General features: G+C 48.8%; 1 protein-coding gene across 9 annotated transcripts in view; it reads right to left on the bottom strand.

The window, feature by feature from the left end:
- The window catches only part of Shank2 (SH3 and multiple ankyrin repeat domains 2), a 609,914-nt gene that overhangs the window by 555,397 nt on the left and 37,323 nt on the right, over positions 1-17,194 (bottom strand). For all 9 annotated transcript variants that reach the window (XM_045152632.1, XM_045152644.1, XM_045152648.1 and 6 more), the window contains exon 2: positions 9,281-9,381. The gene's annotated coding sequence lies outside the window, so the exon portion shown is untranslated. The remainder of the gene's footprint in view (positions 1-9,280; positions 9,382-17,194) is intronic.

The following is a 17,194-nucleotide window of genomic DNA, read 5'->3' as shown; positions in this document are numbered from 1 at the left end:
CCTCCTCCTCTCTCTCACCCCCTCCTTCTCTCTCCTGTGCCCTCCTTCTCTCTTTCTAGCTCCCCGCTTCTCTCTCTAGCTCCGTCCTTCTCTTTCTCCCTCCTTTCTCTTTCTATCTCCCCCTTCTCTCTCTAGCTTCCCTCTTCCTCTGTCTCCCTCTCTTGGCCCCTCTTATTCATGCACCCCCCTTTCTCCTCACTCTATTTCTCTCCCCCACCTCTCTGTCTCACTATCTCTTCCTCTCTCCCTCCCACTTCTGTTTCACCCATTACAATAAGATCTGAAACTTAAAAAAAAAAAAATCAGAGGTTCAATTCCCCAATATTCACATAAAGCCATATGCAAAGTGGCCACACGCATGGCATACACGTACCCTCACACACACACACACACACACACACACACACACACAAATAAATAAAAAGAAAAAATGTTTAAAAAGAGGAAGGAAGGAAGAAAGGGAGGGAGGGAAGAAGGAAGAATGGTGGGAAGTGGGAAGGAAGAAGAGAGAAGGGAGAGAAACAGAGAAATATTTGACTCTTTCTTAGAGGGGTTTTGGTCCCCGAGAAGGCCACATAATGGTTCTCCCTTCCTCGGGATGGGGTCAGGAGCCATCCATCCATCATTGTCAGTGTGCCCCTCAGTAGAGGAGCCCTAACACCGCGGACCACCCACACCAGCTCCCACGCTAGAGCGAGAGTACAGGACTCTCGTGCCGCTCCTGCTTCTAAAGGTGCAGACACCAGGGTCCGGGGATAAAGAGATCTGAAGTGCTGTGCTCTCTGCGGCACAGTGACTCTTGGGTGCCATCGGTTGTGTTGGCAGTCCCTGGCATTGCACATGTCCACGGCGGGCTCACGCACCTCGGCTCTGAGAGCTGCGTGATGCTGAGCCTGACTAGTGTCGGTAGCCGCCCCCATTTCCCCACATCCGTCCTCTTTGACTTGCCTCCTGGTCCCCCACACCACAACGGACGCAGACTGGCTTCCAGTGCTGTGGCCGGAGCCCGTGATGTAAGAGAGGAAGGTCGGGCTGTTGGAACAACGGACCCTCAGGGAAGGAGTCAGGAACCAAAGGTGACACGTGGAGCCAGCCACACATCACTTACCCCAGGAACCACGGTCTATGATGCACAAGAAACTGGAAAGCAAGCTGCCACCATCAGCGGTTCAAGTCCTCGCAGCCCACATGGGGATGGGCAGGCTTGCTAACCCGTGCCGGGGGTAGGCACACTGAAGCCCGAGGGGTGAGTGCCTCTCAGCCCCACAGCCACAGCAGACCAGAGCTGAACGCGGTCTTTCGGCTCCACACTCAGCATCCTTGCTCAGCTGCTCTCACTGACTGCGACTGCTCAGCACCCCGTGACCCTCCAAGGGCTCTCGGCTCAGTAGTTTCCATGAATGAGCAAGTCTGTGGCACAACATTCCGGCCCCTCACCTTCAAATGTCAAGGCTCTGGGATTCAGGGTGCCCCTGCCACCAACCCTACAGCCTGTTGCCCCGGGCAGGCGTTTTGCCCACATTCCTCTCTGGGTAACTAGCAGGAGGAAACCCAGGGAGAGAAGCAGGGGGGAAAACTAAAGATGCCATGCTCATTCCCACCACCCCACAAGGCAGTGGCTTTCAAGGTCAAGGTCAGACCGGAGGACTCTGTGACCATAGCTCTATGCAGAGAACCACAAAAGTGAAGGGGCGTTGGCAGCCAAGCAGGTGGCACAGGGAAGGACAGCCCAAGCAGAGGCAAGAGCAGAGCGATGGTAGCCGGGCAAGGCCTCAACCTCCTCAGACCCGTTCCATCGTCTCTAAAACGAGAATGTTAACAATCAGAGGCCTACTCTGTGAGCCACGAAACACCACACGTGAAGATGCTGGGATGGGCTGGAGAGATGGCTCGGTAGTTAAGGCGCTTGCCTACAAAGCCAAGGAACCTCGGTTCAATTCCCCAGGACTCATGTAAGCCAGATGCACAAGGTGGCGCGTGTGTCTGGACTTTGTTTGCCGTGGCTGGAGGCCCTGGAGCACCCATTCTCTCCTTCTCCCTCTCAAATAAATAAATAAAGTAACAATTATTCAAGCAGGTAATTGAAGAGAATCCAGTAGGCCAACAGTTCAGAAGGCAAACAGGCAGGTGCCCCGGGGCCCTCTGGTGCCCCAGAAAGCCATTTGAAGTCACTGGACACATTTGTGGAATAAAACTTTATGTACATCCAACACCCACCCAGGGTATTTCTGTGGGAAATGGGAGTGGTGGTCTCCACATGGGGACAACAGTGTGCCCACTCTCATGCACAGAGGACAGGAGTGCTCTGCGTCTACCCCGTTAGGGACTCCTCAGGACCCAACTTCCCACCTCCCACACTCTCCTCACAAAGGCTAACCATCCCCACGACTCCTCTCAGCCTCCTGAAGGCCACAAGGAAGACTCACTCTCTGCCAAGATGTCAATCTGGGGAAAAACCACCGTCAGGCATTCCCATGGTAACCAGCCTGCAGTCAAGAGAACCTGATCCCCCACCCCCAGCATAAGATGCCCACACCTGCCCTCCTGTTGCAGACAGAGACTTGAAAAGGGCCCGGTTCCTGAGAAGGGAACAAATAGTTGGGTGAACCTCCTAGGGCCGTGCCACAGAGCACCACAACCAGGGGTCTCAAGGCAGCAGATTCGCTCATCCGCAAACCTGAATGAAGCAGAGGACAGAAATTAGGTCTCCAGACCAAATCCAGGTCTAGTATGACCACATCCCCCCAAGCCCCTGAGGGGCCTCTTGCCGCCACTATGCCTTCCCCACCATCATGGACTGTACACTCCAACTGTAAGCCAAAAAGCCCTCCCTCCCTCCCTCCCTCCCTCCCTCCCTCCCTCCCTCCCTCCCTTCCTTCCTTAAGTGGCTCCTGGTCAGATATTTGGTCACAGAAACAAGAACATAACACAGGGGCTTCTGCACTCAGAGAAAGCAAGCATCACGGCTTGTCTCTTTGGGTGGAGAACAGAACTCAACCAGCACTTCCCACCCACTAGGCAACGGTGAACTTCACTGTACCCAGCGGCCGGCCATGCCCAGCCTTGGACTCTGGGGCAGCAGTGAGATAGGCTGACAGGATCTTACTCACACTGAGCGAACAGCGTGAAGACAGGGAAGACCCCTGTGGAGACAGCCACATTCACTGCCAACACCCAGACCCTGGCATCTGCAAGCTGCACCTTGGCCTCCAGGTTTAGAGCTATAGCCAGCAGCAGCCTGGGCCTCCACAGGCAAGTTTGACGTAGCTTCCTGCTCTCATCTTGCACTCAAGTCCTCATGGGCTGCCGTCCTCCGAGCACAGGGCATGCTCTGTGCCATCCCAGGATGAGAGTTCCAGACATGGCAGACCCTTTGGCCAAAAGCCTCTCTGCCTTTTTTTCTTTTCTTTTTTTTTTTTTTTTTTGTGGTTTTTCAAGGTAGGGTCTCACTCTAGTCCAGGCTGACCTGGAACTCACTATGTAGTCTCAGGGTGGCCCTGAACTCACAGCGATCCTCCTACCTCTGCCTCCCAAGTGCTGGGGTTAAAGGCGTGCACCACCACGCCTGGCCGTCTCTGCCTTTTAACAAGAGAAACTATGGGAAATTGGAAGGCTCCTCCCAGAGAGCTTCCTCACACAGTTTTCTTGTCTCTTGCATGTAGGTGTATGTGCACACATGTACACACGTGTGTGCGTATACACACACACTGGCTTGGGACTTGCTGTTCTTTCAGCCCCTCTCCACTGCAGGCGGGATACGTCTAAGGCACGGAGTGTATCCCTACGTACAGCTCACCGCCCTCCTCCCTTGGGCCAGCACAGCCACAGGTGGCAGGCAGACAGGCTGACATGGGTCATCCTGTCCCCATACCTACTGCCCACCAAGTGGCCTTTGGCTACTCCCAATCCCACCACTCTGTGCTCCCAGAGGCCTTTGGGGTTTTAGTTCACTGTGGAGCCTTTAGCCGACTCTGCCCTGGACCCGCTGGCTGCTCATATGGCACAGGAAGGGAAGCTGAGACATCAGGGAGTGTCAGAGAGGGCTTCTGGCTAAGGCGGCTCCTCAGAGCATGCCAGCCACGTGCTGAGGCATGCCAGCCTCCCCCGCAACAACTCTCCCCAGCACTCATGTACCCAGTCCTGGACTATGTCAGGAGCTGCAAAGTAGTCCACTCGGTCTCCTCAAGGTGGTTCCTGTCCCAGGGCCTTGCACAGGATCCTGTGAACGTCCAGCCAGCTGTCCCCCTGGACACACTGCAGCTGTACCCAGCCCTTGACAGATGCAATTATTCAACAAAGGCCACATGGGGCATTGTGAAGTGTTCATTGCCCAGCCCCTATAGTCAGAACACAAGTTTCTTTAGGAGAGGGAAGAGGTCAGCACCCCACAACACCAATACCACAGCTGCTGAGGCTCAGAACCACAGTGGGACAGCACTTCACACCCGTTGGGCTGGCGATGGTCAAGCGGTAGGGCAAGGGTGGAGGAACTGCAGGCCCTGTCCACTGCAGGAGGACGAACAGACAGTGAAAGAGTGGAGGGTCACAGGGGAGCTCCTCAGCGGTTCCTGCAACACCCAGCAACCCCATTTCTTAGGCATCTGCCCACCAGAAAGGAAAATGCAGGTCCAGACCCATACAATGTGACATGGCTTGGCCATAAAGAGTTCTGGGGCTAGATGGCTTAGCAGTTAAGTCACTTGCCTGTGAAGCCTAAGGACACATGTTCAACTCTCCAGATCGCATGTTAGCCAGATACACAAAGGTGAGGCAAGCACAAGGTCACACATGTCCACTAGGAGGCACAAGTGTCTGGAGTTCCATTGCAGTGGTTGAGGCTCTGGTGTGCCAATTCTCTTTTCTCTCTTTCTCTTATTCTCTCTAAAATAACAAAAGAAAACTCAAAAAAAAAAAAAAAATAAGAGTTCTGGTGTATGCTACACCAGGGAGAAGACACCACACCAAGAGAAAAGGGTCAGGTATCAAAGGAACAATGTTGGTGAGTCCATTTGCATGAGGTCCAGATATGAGAAAGCTCAGGGGGGAAGGGGTGCTGGGGAGATGGCTCAGTCAGTAAAGTGTTTGCCTTGCAAGCACGAAGACCTAAGTTCTACTCTAAGAACCCATGTAAAAAGAAGCGGTTGTGAATCCTGCTGGAACTGAGCTGGTAACTTCCTCCATGTAGACTAGCTGCCAGAAAGCTGGAAGAAGCCATTCTGCATGCAGTTCAATGGGAGAAAGAGAAATCACCAGTGAAGATACTCAACAGTGGACACTGCAAGCTTTATATTTGGCCAGCCAGGCCAAATGAGCCAACGGGTGCAATAGTGGCACATCTGTCATGGTGGAAACCAGCTGCTCTCCAATTAGACTGGAGGCCCGCTCCATGAAAGGGAATAGATTCCTGTTCCTGAAAACTTAAAGCAGGGGTATCATGAGCCCTAGGGCTGTAATTTATGCTGCTGTCTGGATAAATGTATAGACTATGCTCATCAAACTGCCCAGTAAGCACTTCTCTTAATGTTCATACCCTTATATTAATGCTACTCTCACTTTTGGTAAAGAATCTTCTCTTTTCAGATGGCAGTGACCTTGGGATGACTCAGAAGGCATCATGGTGCTGGAACGAAGTGACAGGAGTGCTCAGTACTGCAATATCTCTATCACACCTTCCAAGGCTCAGGGTCTATTGCAGAAGAAGTGGCAGAAAGAATGCAAGAGCCAAAGGAAGGGTAGGACTCCTTACAACGTGCTCCCTGCAGACACAAAATGGCCTGGATATGCATGATCTCACAGTGCCTGACACTACTACACAAGACCATCATAATAGGAGGAAAAGATCACGACATCAAAATAAAAGAGAGACTGATTGAGATGGGGAGAGGATATGGTGGAGAATGGAATTTCAAAGGGAAAAGTGGGGGAAGGAAGGTTATTACCATGGGATTTTTTTTTAAAAATATATCTTTTAAATTTTTTATTTATTTATTTGAGAGCGACAGACGCAGAGAGAAAGACAGACAGAGGAAGAGAGAGAGAATGGGCGCGCCAGGGCTTCCAGCCTCTGCAAACAAACGCCAGACGCGTGCGCCCCCTTGTGCATCTGGCTAACGTGGGTCCTGGGGAACCGAGCCTCGAACCGGGGTCCTTAGGCTTCACAGGCAAGCGCTTAACCGCTAAGCCATCTCTCCAGCCCAGGATATTTTTTATAATCATGGAAGTTGTTAATAAAAAATTGAAAAGAAAAAAGAAAAGAAGAAAGGGTTGTACATACTTATAACCCCACTGCTGGGGCAGTAGAGACAGGGGATTTCAGGGGCACAAGGACCAGCTAGTCTAGTCTACCTCCCCACCAATTAGAAACTCTGCCTCAGGAAAGGTGAATGGTGCCTGAGCAATGATACTGAAGATTGTTCTCTGGCCAACAAACACACGCACACACACACAAGCTTGGGATGGAGAAAAGGAGTGGGAGTTTGATGGGGCCATAACTTCCTCCTAGGAAGATATGTAATTCTAAAGATGGACTCTGATGATGATCCCATGCCATCCTGAATGGATTTAATGTTACCAAACCACGCAGTTAAAATGATTGAAATGCGAGGTTTACATTGTGTGAATTTTACCACAGACAACGAACCGCACTTTGTTAACGCAAACAGGCAGTGGGCAGTACTTGGCCCTGGAGCCAAAGTCTAGCAGCCACTGGATGAGAACCAGACGCATGTGCCCATTTCTGGAGAGTTCCTTGAGTATCCCCGGAGACTAGGCTCCTCCCAGATCCCATCCTTGCTTATCTAGCTCCCTCCTTTCCTTTCCTGAGAAGATCACACAGAACACCAGGGACCCTCTGGGCTGGTGAAGTACATGGGCGGGAGGAGGCTGACGACACAAATGAAGAGCGTAACTTGAGTCCACATCGAACACTTCCGGAGAGGCAGACCCTTAGGGGGTCTTAAGTCGAACACCATCAACGAAAGTCAGCAGGGCTGTGCTCCGAACTGCACCTCCTCAACTCACCAGCCGCATCCCAACTACTAGCCGCACTGCCCCTGCTGGCCACCTGAGGCAAGAGGAGGGGATGGTACATGGAGCCCAAAACCAGAACCAACGTGGCTTTATGACGGTCTGCGTTCCCACCTTAGAGTAAAGCCATACCCATGGTTTGGAGTTATGTGGGATGGAAAGTTGGCCTGAGAACATCAGCAGACATAGAGGAACAGGGTCTCTGTGGCCTCTGTGAGGGCAGAGCTAGGATGTCTCAGGACACTGGAGTAGTTGAAGGTAGGATGCAGCCTGGACAGCCTGACTGACTAATATGCCTGCCTGCCCCTCCCTCCCTCCCTCCCTCCCTCTCTCTCTCTCTCTGTCTCATACTCCTGGACTCAGCCCATGCTGGACCTCTCAATGGACCCATATCCTGAGTTGAAAAGTCACCTCACCCAAGGCCAGAGAGCCCCATCCTTACTTCCTCTTGGAGGAAGGGTGCTCTTTGGAGACCAATCTTTCCAGCAAGCAGCCTCACTCCCCATTTCCAGATCAGCACAGTGCAGGCAGAAAGGCCCCAGTTGGAAAACAAACCCTGAAACACGCACACACAGTGCTGGCTTTCTTGAGCCACCTGATGGCTTCCTCCTTCTTGTCCCTACCTCCTTGAACGCCAGTAGCCACCATGGCGGGGTGGGTGTCTGAAATCAAGTGTTCCACAATGATGGTGGCTCCTTCAGGAAGGGTTCTGAGAGCAACAGAACCTCAAAGGGAGGCTGTTTCAAAACCCTTCCCCGAGATACGAGGCTCCAGGCATGCAAGGACACAGGAGGAAAGTAAGAAGGTGCGACGAGGCGTCACTAGCCAGCACCCCAGCAGTCCAGTCACAGTGGATGTGGCAGCTCTGGCCCGAGGCTATCGGAAGCCTGGCATAGCAGACAAGGGCTCTGCTTCCCCAGGGCCTAGATAGATGCTCCTCCTTCCCACATGAAAGGGACTCATCTCCTACCCGCCTCAGTCTGCTCTGCCTCTAGAATAACAAGTGGGTCCCCTGTCCTCTCATGCGCCCATCCGTCACCAACTGCCGCATAAGCAGATACCATGGGCAGTGAAGGAGAAAAGCAGCCAGCTGAGACCGGAGACAGGACAGCATGGGGAGCCAGTTCTAACTGCACAGCCACCTAGCTGGGGCCCCTCCCTTCACCCCCAGAATGTCTCTCCACTCCGTGGGGGAGGTGACAGCAGAGGCTAGAGAGGTGGCTCAGAGAAACCTAGAAGGACCAGGGGATACAGAGAAGGGCTCCAGGGAAGGGAATGGGAGACACTGAGGGAATCTATATGGAGCTTGGTGAGCTACGGAGATGGAGGCAAGAAAACCAGACGGAAGTCTCCCCAGGAGCTGACAGTGCCCAAGACCAAGGTGGCCCTGAGTCCACTCCTGTCTGTGGTCCATGTAAACACCTGGGCCCATGCTCCCACTGGGAAGTGGAGGGTGAGGCAGATACACTCAGCTGGTGCTCAGGCAAGTGGCCCTGCATTGTGCATAAGACTTATTGTGAGGGACATGTGTGGTTTCTCAGGGAAGTTGAGAAACTATCCAAGGAGCACCTGTTCACACAGTCCCTTTAAGGTGCACAGGCAGTGTGGAGGCACCAATGCCTAGGAGGCATGGCCAGCTGGACTGCAAGCAACTGCAAAGGTCCAGGGGATCAGGACCAATGTCTAGCTGCCGAGAGCCTGATTGTCACTGACAGGGACAACTTCACGCACTTTACCAAATCAGCGGGGTGAACTCAGACAAGACATCTGACCGAGATGGGCCTCACAGACGAAACGTCTGACTGTGGGGCACAGAGCGGGCTCTCGTCCCAGCAAGAGAACCTGAGCACTAGATAGTGAGCGCAGGAGAGGACAGGACTCTGAGCCTTCCCTGTGCTTGGATGCCACAAGCCCTGTCCTGGTCCATGAATCAGTGGCAGAAGGGGCTGGACATACCTCTCCACCCACGCATCTGCAGCCGTATCTGGCCAGGCTGGGCAGCTAGGACATCACTGAGCAGAAGCAAGACTTTAATAGGGATCTCAGGCCAAAGTCCCCGAAATCTTCTCACACTGCCTAGATACCAAGGGATAGTTCCATCATCGCCAGCACCAAGGACAAACACAATAGCCTAGGATATGACCACAGGAAGTAACTCTCCTCTGGCCACAGTGTGAAGGGACAGGAAGGATCCAGGCCAGACAACGGCCATGGTGTGCAGAGACCAGGACAAGGGGACTGTGTGCTCACTCACCGGAGTTGTCAACGGGCAGAGTCCCACAGGAAGACTCCCTATAGCAGCCTCGGCATGCACTCTGGGGGGCCAAGGAGGGGAGACGGCAGAAGCTTCCAGACCTGGGAAGACACAAAGCCAGGGCACCGTCAACAGCTCAAATGTCACAGAGATTCAGATTTTTCTGAGCTAAGAAAACAAAAGCTGAACTTCCAATTTAGGCATTTAAAGCAGACGCTTCTGTTCCCATTCCTTATATACAGAACAGCTAAGCCCCAGTACGAGACACAGAACAAGCAGGATTCTGGGAGGTGGGTGAAGGCAGGCCAGCGGGGATGCATGTGAGTGTCCCAGGTTTTCTTCTTGCCTTATGACCCCAGACATGTTACTCCTTGTACAGTTCTTTTCTCTGAGTTCAAACCTTCCCTCCTGAAAGGAGGAAGGAGGAGGGACACTCAGCAAGGCTCAGGAAGCTAAGAAAGTTAACAAGAGTCACAAGGTGCCTCCCAGAGATTTTTTTATTAGTTATGTGCACAGTGTGTATACAGCCATGTTGGTACCATCATTAGCCTCTTCCCTGCCCTCCCCCCTCCACAGGGACTCTCCTCATTGGGGAATATGGGTCATGCATTGTGGGGGTAGCCATCAGTTATGGGAGAGGCAATGTCTCTGTGCATAACATCCCAACATGTGGCTCTAACAATCTTTCCGCCTCCTCTTCTGTGAATTTCCCTGAGCCATGTTGGGTTCATTTTAGGTCTACTTCAGTGATGAGGTCTTGGGAGCCTCTGTGTCTCTGGATATCTGGTTTGGTAGAAGCTGATTGTCCTCTGTGTCTGTCTCCCTCACCCTCGTGTTTATATCAAGTTCACCAAGAAAGCAGCACTGTTGCTCATTTCCCCAATTACTCTTGGTTTCAGTTGGGGCCCTGGTGAGGTGCGAAGGGCTGATTCTCTCCTCAGGATCTGTGTCCATCTGAAAAGTGAAGCGAACTCTCCAAGGGAGAGTGAAATCAGCCCCAGATAACTGGGATAATCATTATTATTTTGGAGAGAATTTAATAGGTGTAGGCCCTCTTGTAGCCAACGATTGGTAGGAGCTTAATATTGGAGAGTGGGCTCATATTTTGGATAAGGTTCTGACTTGTTTCCAAGTACCAGCTATGGGTTCTGTTCCACTGAATGGATCTGTTAGCCAAATCAAGAGCAGCTGGTTACCCCCCATGGCTATGTGCCACTATTGCACTTGTGTGAGCATCACATCAGGTTGTTTGGTGCTGAGCAGCTTAGACCACGAGTTGCTTGGACAGATGTTGGCCATTTTCCCCACTCACTCATGTAGCACCTTCTGGCACTAGATGAGCTGACTGTCTGGGTACTGACTCTCTTCCAGATTCCAGCCATGTCACTCAATGTTCCGTACCAACGGCATATGGCATCTTCGGCAGTAGGGTCTTACCACTAACCTTTGGTGGGTCATCAAGTTCTTTGACAGAAATCTGTCTTCTTTTGGGAAACCTTGTAGGTCTCTCTGATCAACAGCTCATTGTATATGTTAACCACATGCTGGTACTGGGAGTTGCAGGCCAGTGCCAAGAGAAAATAAGGAAGAAGAAGAAAGGTAATACAAAAGAGAAACACAGAAGAGGGTGAGAGAGAGAGAGAGAGAGAGAGAGAGAAACAGGAAAAGATTACGGTCAGTCTTCATCATACCCTCTCCAGGGCCCTGTGATTCAGGTGTTCCCTCTAAGGACCTGATGAAGGTTCAATTGTTTAGAGTGTCTTTGTGGATACAGGATTTCTATGGTGCCATTGCCATTTGGATCCAGTTTTGTGTCTCCCATATCCTTACCCTCCCCTCCCACCCACCCCTCTATTGTCTAGTCCTTGAGATGCTTATTATGTATGTCAGCATCTCAGGTAGATTCAGGTTAGGAGCCACAGATGAGTGAGACCAAGCAACAATTATCTTTCTGTGATTGGGTGAGTTCACTGAGAACGATCTGTTCCAGGTTCAACCACTTTTCCTCAAATTTCATTGTGTCATTTTTCCTTACTGCTGTATAGAAGTCCATCATGTAGATATACCACATCTTGGTTTTATCCATTCATCTAATGATGGACATCTAGATTGATTCCAGCTCTTAGCTATTATGAATTGAGCAGCTATAAACATGGCTGAGCAAATCTCTCTGAACTGAGGCATGGAGCTTTTAGGGTAAATTCCCAGTAAGGGAATAACTGGGTCTGTTGGTAACTGTATAGTCAACCTTTTTAGGAGTCTCCATGTTGCTTTCCATAGTGGTTGTACCATCTTATATTTCCACCAACAGTAAATGAGGGTTCCTATTTCTTCGCATCCTCACCAGTATTTGTTTTCACCAGATTTTTTAATGTTTATTATCCTTCCTGGGGTAAGGTGGAATCTCATAGTTGTTTTAATTTGCATTCCCCTGGTGATTAGGGATGTTGAACATTTTCTTAAGTGTGTGTTTGCCATTTGTATTTCTTCCTCTGAGAGCTCTCTATACAGTTCTCTGCCCCATTTTGTGAGTGGGTTGTTCGATGTTTTATTATTTAAGTTTTTGAGTTCTTTGTAGATTCTAGAAATTTGGCCTCTGTCAGTTGTATAGCCGGTAAAAATTTTCTCCCATTCTGTGGGTTATCTATTGGCTCAGCTTATTGTATGTTTGTGAAAAACTTTTCAGCTTCATGAGATCTCAATGTTTGAGTGATTGTTTTATTTCCTGAGCTACTGGGAGTTTGTTCAGGAAGTCTTTTCCCACTCCTATATCATGGGAATTTCCCTCTATTTTTTCTTACAGTAGTAGCAGACTATTTGGTCTTATATTAAGGTCTTTAATCCATTTGAACTTGATTTTTGTGCTTCACAAGATGTGTGGATAGAGTTTCATATTCCTACATATGGTTATCCAGTTTTTCCAACACCATTTGTTGAAGGTTCTTTTTCCAGCCTATATTATTAGGGCCTTTGTCAAATATCAAGTAGCTGTTGTTGCTTGACCCTAAATCCAGGGCCTCAATTCTTTCACTGGTCTATAATCCTGTTTTTATGCCAGTACCATGTTGTTTTGTTACTGTGGCTTTGTACTATAGCTTTAGGTCAGGTATGGTGATGCCTCCAGAGGTGTTTTTGTTGCTGAGGATATACTTGGATATCCGAGGCTTTCTGCCATTTAATATGGATTTTTAGACCATTGTTTCTATCTTTGTGAAGAAAAATGTTGTAATTTTTATTGGTATTGCATTAAATATGTATATTGCTTTTGGTAAGATAGCCATTTTCACAATACTAATTCTGCCTATCCAGGAGCATGTGTGGTCTTTCCATTTTCTCAAGTCCTTCTCAATTTCTTTCTTGAGTGTTTTTATGTTTTCATTGTATAGGTCTTTCAAATCCTTGGTTAGTGTTATTCCAAGGTATCTTATTTTTTTGTTGCTATTGAAAATTGGACAATGTCACTTATTTCTTTCTCTGTATCTTTGTCTTTTGCATATTTAAAGGCTACTGATTTTTGTGTATTGATTTTGTATCCTGCCACTTTACTGAAGAAGTTAATCACTTTTAAGAGTTTTGAGATGGAAATTCTCAGGTCACTTATGTGTAGAATCATGTCATGTGCAAATAGGGCTAACTTAACGTCTTCCTTTCTAATTTGTATCTCTTTTATTTCCTTCTCCTGTCATTGTTTGAGCTAGAACTTCCAGTACTATGTTGAAGAGCAGAGGTGAGAGTGGACACCCACATCTTGTTCCTGATCTCAATGGGAATTCCGTGAGTTTCTCCTCATTAAGCATTATTTGGGCTTTAGGAGCTTTATATATAGCCTTTATTATGTTGAGATATAAACTGTCCATGCCTATTCTCTCCAATGTTTTGATCATGAAGTGATGTTGTATTTTGTCAAAGGCCTTTTCTGCATCTATCAAAATGATCATGTGGTTTTGTGTTTAAGCGTATTTATATGGTGTATTACATTGACAGATGTCTGTATGTTGAACCACCCCTGCATTCCTGGGATGAAGCCTCCTTGATCAAGGTGGATAATGCTTTTGATGTGTTGTTGAAGTCAGTTTACAAGGATTTTGTTCAGGATCTTTCCATCTAAGTTCATCAGAGAAATAGGCCTATAGTTTTCTTGTGGCATCTCTGCCTGGTGTTGGTATTAGGGTGATAGTAGCTTCACAGAAGGAGTTGGGGAGCTTTCCCTGTTCTCCAACTGTGTGGCACAGTTTGAGAAAAGTTGGGGAGGTTTTTATTACTTTTCCATCTCGATGGGTATGATAGTTTGTTTAGGAGATTAATCTGCTCTAAGTTTAGTTTTGGTAGGTGGTATGTGTCCAGAAATCCATCCATTTCCTCCATATTATTCAGTTTTGTGGAGGAGAGGTTTTTGAAATAACTCCTGATGATTCTCCCAATTTTACTTAATGTCTGTTGTGATCTCTCCTTTTTCATTTCTAATTCTGTTAATTTGAAGCATCTTTTTTTTTTTTTTCTTGACCAAATTGGTCAGGGGTTTATCAATCTTGTTTATATTTTCAAAGAACCAGCTCTTTGTTCCATTGATTTTCTTGTTTTCTTAGTTTCCAATTCAGTAATTTCTGCTCTGATCTTAGTTATTTCTTTTCTTCTGGAACTTTTTGGATTGGAGTCTTCTTGTTTTTCCAATGCGTTTAGATGGATAGTTAGGTTACTGATTTGGGATCTTTCTGTGTTTGTTATGAAGGCATTTAGTGCTATGAATTTTCCCCTGAGGACTGCCTTCATTGTGTCCCATAAGTTTTGGTATGCTGTGTTCTCATTGTCATTCATTTATAGAAATTTTGCAACTTCATCCACTACCCATTTATTGTTTAAAAGTGTGCTGTTTGGCTTCCAGGAGCTGGTGGGATTTCTGGTACATTTTTTGTTGGTAATTTCTAGCAATACAGAATTATAATCTGATATCATGCAGGAAATTATGTTGAACTTTCTAAATGTATGGAGGCAGCTTTCTGATCCAGTATATCATCTATTTTAGAGAAGGTTGTTGCATGGACTCACGAACTGTTTTGTCTTCCAGTTCTGAGTTTATATCTTCCACATGGCTGACTCTATGCTTGAGAGCTTCTATAGAGTTTTGGGCTTGTTCAATTTGGTTTGTATTTTCTACTGCTTTTTTATGTACAGTTTCCATCCCTCTGTCAAGTTCCCTTTCTAAATCATTTTCTGATTTTCTTAATACTTCCTGGAATTCATCCTTGCATTTCTTTCTGTCTTCATTGAACTTAGCCAGCTGGCTATAGATCCTTTTTTTTTTTTTTTTTTTTTTTTTTTTTTTCTGCTCTCCTTCAGATCATCTAACTGGCTTTGGAACCCTTCCTGGTTCTTTGCTATTAGGTCTCATCCAGCAAGGACAGCATTCATACAATTATCGGCCCTTTGTTGATATTCTGCAAGTTCTGCTGTTTGCTTGGCCACGGTTGCATAACTCATATCTTCATTTTGGTGGTTCTGATCCTAGTGTCTCTTCTATGTTTTGATTAGAGACATACATTGTGGGACTGGGCAATCTTGTTGGATTTACTTGCACTTGATTTTTCATGTTATTTCTTTTGTGCTGTGGTCTGCCCATCACAGTGTAGGAGTTTTATTTAATTTAGGAAGAAACTGTAGTTTACCTTTGAAGTGTCTTCAGTGAATATCTCCTCTATGTTTGCTTTGACTAGGCTTCTGATGGCTGTGGAGCCTGTCTGCTCAGAGGGGAGAAGCCCATGAGACCCTGGTGAGGGTTCAAGAACCTGATGAAGGGGCTTGTTATTCTGTGGTTTGGGGTGTGGGACTGTGTGGTCAGGTGTCCCCAGGAGACAGGGGATGGGGGAGTGGGACAAAGCAGATGGATATTGTGGCTGGGTTGCAGAGGAGGGATGACAGGAATGGGTGGTGGTTCTGTGATGCTGAGGGGAGGAGGGGTCCACGGGAACTGTGTAGCAGGAGTGTGGATGGGACTCCGGGTCCTGTGACAAGGCGGGGGGGATGTGGCTCTGCTGCAGGTCAGGTGATGCGTGTGGGGGGGGGGGAGCTGGCAGAGGTCCCCACGGGGAGGCAGGAAAGGGGAGGGACAGATGTAGAAGAGCCTGCTGGCCTGGGATTCAGTAGGCTGCAGGAAGTGCAATAGGACCTGGTCTGTACAGTGCTGGGCACGGGTGGGAAGGTGGTGTCTACATGGAGGTCTCGTGCCTGGTGGCAGGAAAGCCTGGGGAGGGGGAACGCTAGCCTGCTGGTCTGGGTCTGTGCACAGGGGTGGGGGTGGTGGTGAGTGGCTTGGTGTTCATGCATGGATCGCCATGGTGGCAGGAAAGTCTGGGGAGGGGGCAACACTAGGTCCACACATGGGGGTGGGGGATGGGGGGCAGAAGCAGGTAGGATGGGGGTCACGCTGGAGCTCCCCGGTGGGAGGGAACACCTAAGGAGGGGGGAATGCTAGCCTGCTGGTCTGGGCCCACTTAGCCTGCAGTTAGTGCAGGAGGAATTTGCAGCTGGGACAGCTGCTTTAGGGGATTGGGGGACTTGTGGGCTACAAGAGCATGGGAATCAGTGAATTCCCTACCTTGCTCCTTCAAGCCCTCCCACTGGAAGTATACTAAGCTCTACAAATCCCTGAGACCCCTAATGAACCATAAAGATCTTGCCTTTCCTTCCCCGTGAGGTGAGGCGTGGTTAAGCGGACACTATCTTGACCAGAAATTCCCTCCTAGAGGTTTTTAATGAAAGCACTGAACTATCGCTGGGGTGAGGAGACTCTTCAGTGGATCTGCCTGCAAGTTGGGCAAAAGCTCTAGGAATGCAGCTTCTATGACCTGTCACCCATGCTGGGGTGTGGGAATTTTCAGTAATACATTTGCCTTTGAGTCACCCACACTCCTATAAGTGACCCACACCCATAAAAAAAAAAAAAACCTCACTGTTTCACTAAGCTAGACCAGCATAGAATAATGTAGCAGTCTGTCCTGAGTGCCCCGTCTGGGGACAATAGATATTTGTTCATGTCAACAACAGTGCTAAATAAGCCAGAAATGCAGAAACCCCAACAGGGCCGAAGAAACCCCAAAGCAAAGCTCACTCTCTTCAGTCAAAGGACATTTAGGCAACGGCCACTCTACTCTAGCCAGATGCTCAGAACTGCAGTTGCACCTGCCATCAACAGCAAGACCAAGCAGGAGTGTGGCTTCAGGTTACCCCAACACCTACCAGGGCAGTGCTGAGTAACTCCAGGTGGGGAGCTGGGCACCTTCACAACCCTGAATACTGATGTAGCCAATACATGGAGCCAAAGCTTCCAGTCACCACAGCACCCCTTCCTCACACACTGTGCTGGAGTGAGGAGAGCACAGGCAGAGTCAGGATTGTCACCTTGACTGGGGTAGGTGAGGTCATTCTGGCCACAGAGTCAGGAAACCACACAGAGACACAGCTTCCTACATCTTCCAGCAGTGACAAGGATCCCCATGTGGAATCCCCTGAGGTCAGCAGAGGAGCCTGGACCCCACCTTCACCTGGCAGAAGTGAGGTAGCATTCCTTCCCTTCTTCCTTATATGGAGAAGGCCCCAGAAAGCAAGAGCTAGACTGGCATGGTGGTGCATGCCTGCAATCTCAGCACATGGAAGGTGGAGGCAGAAGGACAGGAGTTCAAGATCATCCTCAGCTGGGCAGAGAGTTTGATGTCAGCAAAATAAAATGTATGGCTGAATAGAATAGATGTTCCTTCTCTGGTTTTGTAAGTTATATTTGCTAGTGACAGCAAGCATTCTAACGCCTTTGATAGGATTCTGAAGGTATGTAGAGTAAATTTTTGGTTAGCATAAATAGGGCAGGGTAAAGGTCACAGAAGAAGGAAAGGCTCATCTTTACTGAAAACAGTTTCATATCCG

The sequence above is a fragment of the Jaculus jaculus genome, chromosome 1 (assembly GCF_020740685.1).
Source record: "Jaculus jaculus isolate mJacJac1 chromosome 1, mJacJac1.mat.Y.cur, whole genome shotgun sequence".
NCBI classification, from domain to species: Eukaryota; Metazoa; Chordata; class Mammalia; order Rodentia; family Dipodidae; genus Jaculus; species Jaculus jaculus.
The sequence above is the reverse complement of the archived record's forward strand: the minus strand, read 5'-3'. Positions and strand labels throughout refer to the sequence as shown.